General features: G+C 32.1%; 1 pseudogene; it reads right to left on the reverse strand.

Annotated features, from left to right (window-relative positions):
- Nucleotides 1-1,512: 1,512 nt before the first annotated feature.
- LOC131148211 (uncharacterized mitochondrial protein AtMg00810-like) lies at nt 1,513-2,552 on the reverse strand (annotated as a pseudogene).
- Between the last annotated feature and the right edge of the window lie 4,035 nt (nt 2,553-6,587).

Genomic DNA, 6,587 nt, shown 5'->3' on the forward strand with positions numbered 1-6,587 from the left:
AGTATAAACAAAATCTCTTTAAAAAAAAAAAAAATTTGAACCAATTGTCTATCTTTTTTCAACTTTTGCTGCTGCTAATGGTTGATGAGTGTGCATCTTCACTTCCGTGAGAATTGTTTTCGGCTATGGGTCATATAATATAAGGTGCAAAGGTTTAAAAAACATAATAGGCTGATGTTTGAGCAATTTCTATGGCACATCCTTTATGGTGCAAGAAGGGCATTAAATAATTAACCTTCTTTAATTCACTCATTCCCAGTTTTACTTTTTCCCATGTATTGCCAGTTTTAAATTGACTGATGCCTTGTGGCTCTTTTATGAAAAAGTGATGAAGCTCATATCCATACTGCATCCATGAAAAAGAATAAGATTGTAGGATAAGTAAAGAACAAGAAATTTCTTCCTTGATAAATGTTTTTTTTACTTTTAACTATTAAGAGCATGCGTCTCAATTATCAAGATAAGCTTGTTAGTAAGAGAGTCTTTATTAAGATGAACGTGGTTTTGCTCTCTATAATTAAGTGGGTTAAAATTTTATTTTTATTTTTATTTTTATTTTTATTTTTTTGCCAAATCAACATCATGAACAAGATTTTGCACTATTCAATTTTTTAGTTACTCAATACTACTTCCTTTTTCCAATTACTATTTTTCCTTTCCGTTTTCTTCCTTTTGTTTATGCAACAAATTTTGCCCCTTCATATTTTCCCTAATTCTATGTTATTATTATCATTTTTAATAAGGGTGACATGGATCTAGTTTGATCAATTTCCTAACCTTTTCATTACAATCCACTCCTTTTTTTAAAAAGAGATTTTTCTGCTAAATAGTATTATGTCTGTAACCTGGATGGAATCTATAATACATGCATGTTTGGGTACCATTGTCTAGATGAATCCTTTCATTGTTGTTGTGCTCGATTGAACTATGGTATTCTTTAAGTCACTTAGAGGTACCTAACTAGGTGATATAATCGAATTGCATCATATCATATTCTTTTATGCTCTTCTCTTGTTTTCATTTTTCCTTCAAAGTTGGCAAGTTGCTCTTCCTAGCACATTCCTTTCTCGATCATATTTTCATTCCTTAACTTTACTTCATACTTAACTAGCATGGTTTCCATTGTACAATAATTATTTTATGCTCTCTACAAGATTTGAAACTATTGAGAGAGAGAGAGAGAGAGAGAGAGAGAGAGAGAGAGAGAGAGAGAGAGAGAGAGAGAGAGAGAGAGAGAGTAAGACAATACAAGAGAAGAGAATTGTATTGAATGGTGTGATTTGTATACAAGAGGGTATCATATTTATAGTCTAGTCTAAGGGAATGGTTTATTTACCAAATCGATGTAGGACAAGTGTTATATACATTAACATACATTAACAACCCCCCTTAAACTCAAGGTGGTAAAATGGAGACCAATTTGAGTTTAGAAACTAAATTATGAAGGCGTCCAGGAGGATACTTCTTAGTGAAGATATCTGTAGTTTGATTGGCAGAAGAAATTGATAATAGTCAAATGGCGCCACGAGTGAGATGATGATGCACAAAGTGACAATCAATCGCAATGTGTTTTGTGCATTCATGGAATACATCATTGTGAGCAATCTAAATAGCACTTTGATTATCATAGCTGATGATAGTAGTAGTAGAATGAATGACGCTTATGTCTTCAAGTAACCAAAGAAGCCAAAGAAGTTCTTGAGTTGTATTAGCAAGAGCGTGATACTCAGCTTCGATGCTTGAACGGGCGATGACTGTTTTCTTCTTGCTACGCCAAGAAATAAGAGAATCATCAATGAAGAAGCAATAGCTAGTGGTGGATCTATGATCAGTGGGGTCACCTGCCCAATCTGCATCTGAGTAGGCACGAAGCTTAATTGAAGAGTGGATAGAGAAATGGAGACCATGAAATATAGTCCCCTTGATGTACCTGAGAATGTGAAGCACTACGACATAATGGGGTGTGCGAGGAGCAGAGAGAAATTGACTAAAAATATGGACAGAATAAGAGATGTCCAAGTGAGTAACTGTAAGATAAACACGACTCCCCATCAACTGAAGAGATAGGGTGGGGTCATCTAAAGGTGTACCATCCATAAGTGTGAGTTTTGAGTTGAGCTCGAAAGGAGTGTGGTGCATGCCTTACTATCTGTGAGTCCTACTCGAGTAAGAAGATCTGAAGCATACTTGGCTTGAGAAAGATAATATCCTTTGGAGTTAGAAGTGATCTCACATCCTAGAAAGTAATTGAGCTTTTCAAGATCTTTCATCTCTACATATTGGTTGAGATAGGTTTTGAGAACTGAAATTCTGGATGCATCATCGCCGGTGATGATCATATCATCAACATAAAGGAGAAGAAGTATAGTCCCCTGGTCTGATTTGCAGATGAAAAGGGCAGAATCATGCGGACTGGAAGTGAATCCAAAATCTCCAACAATGGTATTAAACTTGGCAAACCAAGCTCGAGGAGCTTGCTTGAGACCATACGGAGCTCGACAAAGTTTGCATACATGATGCGGAAAATGATGAGAGCCACAAGGAGGACACATATAAACTTCTTCAATGAGTTCACCATTATGAAAGGCATTCTTCACATCAAATAAAGTAGACCCCAATAATGAATGGCGGAAACTGTAATTAATTTGTAGACTGAAGTGATACGAGCAACTAGGGCAAATGTCTCCTCATAGTTGATCCTATACTTTTGCCACCAAGAGAACTTTGTACACTCAATAGATTTTGTAAACCCACTTGCATCCCAAAGCATGTTTTCTAGTTGGTTGGTCCACGAGATCCCATGTGTGACTGCTTGTAGTTCATCAGCCATTGCTTTTTGCCAAATGAGGGTTAGAACTAGCTTCATGATAAGACTGAGGTTCATGATGAGTAATAATAGTGGAAAAAACAGAGTCACGAAGATGAAAATAAGGAGTTTTTACCCGGTCACTTCTGTCGCGGCATCCCGGGAGCGCGTGTGCCCCGGGCGGCGAAATTAAAATCATTTTAATATTTCATGGAAAAACATGGAATGTCGGAGTCGCCACTAACCTTTAGTGTGGTTAGAACACATGATTACTACCCCGTTAGGGGTAGAATCGGTTTACATTACCAGAGTTGGGGTCGGGAGTTCGGTTACGCGAGGGGAAGGTACGAGCACCCCCTTCGCGCTCGTCCTTACGAACGGTACCTAATTAATTTGAAATTATCCCTAAGTTAATCTAATAATTCTTTAAATTATTCCTTTTTATGAATTTATAAATACATGTAAAATATAAATAAATAAATAAATATATACATATATATATTCCCTCAGAGCTTAGGGTACGTGAAGCCCCAAGGCTAATACCCCCCGCAATTAAATCATAGGGATAATATACACACGAAAATAAATAATACTATAAAATAATAAAAATAAATATCAACACTACTACATAAATAACAATTATATAACATGCGCTCATAACGTATAATCATAATAACACTGCCTTAATAATAATATAATCCTAACTTAACAATAATAACACATCGATAATATAATGGTAGTAATAATACCCTAGTAATTCAGTACATAATAATAATAATAACAACAACTATATGTCATGTATACTATATACTGATAAATCACTATAATACCTAATAACATATCCTAATAATAAACCAACCTAATAGATAGTAATGATATACATATAATAATAAGAATAATAATGTAATACTAAACTTATAATAATAATAATAATAATAATAATAATAATAATAATAATAATAATAATAATGATATATCATACGTAATAATAATAATAATAATAATAATAATAATACACTAGCATATAGTAAGATATTAACATCCTATAAATATAATAATACTCACTTATAAAAACCCCTAATTTAACTCTCAACGTATGCACATATGGAAACAATTAATCCCTAAAATAAATATACGATATATACAATAATCATTATGGAAACAATTAATCCCTAAAATAAATATACGATATATACAATAATCGTTATGGAAATAACTGAAATCTTACCATCAATATACAATAACAATGTGAAAACAAATTAAATCCTATAATATACATGCAATATATACAATAATGGAAATTATTACACAAGCAAATATTATGTGAAGCAATTTAAACCCTAGAATTAACAAATAACACACGCGACAATAATTATGGAAATAATTTTGAAACTTTACCATTAATATATCATGACAATATGAGAGACCAATTGAACCCTAAATAAAGTATATGATGAACAAAACCCTAAATATACCATTAAAACCCTAAATACAACACGTAATAGTTTAAACCCTAAATACACAATATATACTGAAGTAAATAACATACCACAATCAATAACATAGCTAATTAAATGTTACAACAAACAATATGTTAATATACACCCAATGAATATTACCACATTTAGACACAAGGCAATAGACTACTTGCCTCAACAAATAAAAGAAACCCTACAAAAATGGGAACAAATCAATTAATATTTACAATAAAAATATATATATATGTATATAGACATGGGTATTAAATATGAAAACAATTAAAAATATGGACATGGGTATATATATATATATATATATATATATATATATATATATATATATTATCTACAAGATAACCATAATAAGGGTAATTCATAACAATAAATAACAATTATTAAAGAAAGAAAACTACCATGCAATAAGTGTAATAATAATAATAATAATAATAATGCTACACATAACAATAATAATAGTAACATACAAACAATAATATCTATAACTGCTGATAATACAATGAAAATAATGTAAATAATAAAAAAAACAAACCTGGACTGCACAAATAATACACTCCTAAATACTAAACAATAATAATCAAAATCCCCAAATACCATATAAACAATAGACAGGATAAATATCCTACATAAATCAAAAATTCTAAATAATATTTAAACAATAAACACACTAATATGAACGGCCTAAATAATTTGTAATAATAATAATAAAAAAAAAACTAAAATAATACACTGTTTACATGATAATATTAAAGTAATAAATCATACATATCTATGAATTATATAATATTAACAGACCATTCATACATATATATATATATATATATATATATATATATATATATACATATATAAACATGAAACAATACATACCTATGCGACGATATGAGAAGCTGGTGTGGAGAGGGGCAGCAGCAGCAGTTGCAGAAGTCCGTGGTGGCTGGAGATGGTGTTGCAGAGGAAGGTCGCCGGTGCTGCTCGTGTCAGTGGGTTGTCACGGTGGTGTTGCTGAGCCTGGAGGAGGCGAACGGTGGTCGGGGTCTTGTTACCGGAGCCTAAGGAGCTGTGGCTAGGTGGCCGGAGATTGCAGCGGTGGTCGGAGCAGTGGGTCGTTGCGGCGACGGGAGGCGAAGATGGAAGAGCGCAACGGCGGCGATGGGGCTGACGGTTGGAGTGAGGCTGATCGTGAGAAAGGTGGCTCTGTCGTCGGGGCACGTATTCGGAGTTACGATCTGTGTTGCAACGATGGTGCGGAGATGGTGGTGCGGTTGCCGGTGGGGAGGCGTCAAGATGAGGGGAGGCGGAGATGGAAGAGCGTGGCAGCGGCGATGGGGCTGATGGTTGGAGTGAGGTTGTGTGTAGCTGGCTGGAGCATAGGAGGCCGAGAGTGATGGGGCTGTCCGGAGTTGGTGAAGATGAAGAAGAAGAAGAATGAGGGAGTATTATTTTTTTTGTCTTTGGCCTCCTTCTGTGCTGTGCGCGCTCCCTCTGTTATATAAAAAAAAAAGTTTGAAAACCTAAGAAACTTTCCTTTTTTTTTTTGATTTCATTTTATTTTATTTTTTAGGCTTTTGGTAATAATGAAATGGGAAATAATAACAATAGTAATTATCATAATAAGGTAATACTACTAAATAGTAAACAATAATAAATGATTATATATATAAAAATAAAAATAAAAAATAAAAAATAAAAATGAAGATACTATCAATAATAATAATAATAATTAAAATAAAGTAATAATAACAATAAATAATAATAATAATAATGATAAAATTACCAAAAACAATAAAAATAATAATAATCAAATAAGATACTAATGCTAATAGTAATAAAAATACTAAAAAAATTAATATAATAATAATAATAATAATAATAATAATAATAATAAGTATAGTAAGTAAAAATAAAATAAAGATAATAAAAGTACTAGTAAAACAATAGTAAAGTACTAATAATATAGGAAAATAATAATAATAATAATATAATAATAATAATAATAATAATAATAAGTATAGTAAAGTAAAATAAAATAAAGATAATAAAAGTACTAGTAAAATAATAGTAAAGTACTAATAATATAGGAAAATAATAATAATAAAATAATAATAATAATAATAATAATAATAATAATAATAATAAGAAAATAAGAGAGGACCCTTGTTTTATTTGGCTAGGGCAAAAATAGGTGTCTACAACTTCACCGAGGAGGGAGATTAGGAGCTATTGGAGTGGATCCATCAAAAGAGATAGGTTGCTCAAAAGTGGGCAAGGTGGATGGCTCAAGTGGT

This window comes from Malania oleifera, chromosome 2 (assembly GCF_029873635.1).
Source record: "Malania oleifera isolate guangnan ecotype guangnan chromosome 2, ASM2987363v1, whole genome shotgun sequence".
Classification (NCBI taxonomy): Eukaryota; Viridiplantae; Streptophyta; class Magnoliopsida; order Santalales; family Ximeniaceae; genus Malania; species Malania oleifera.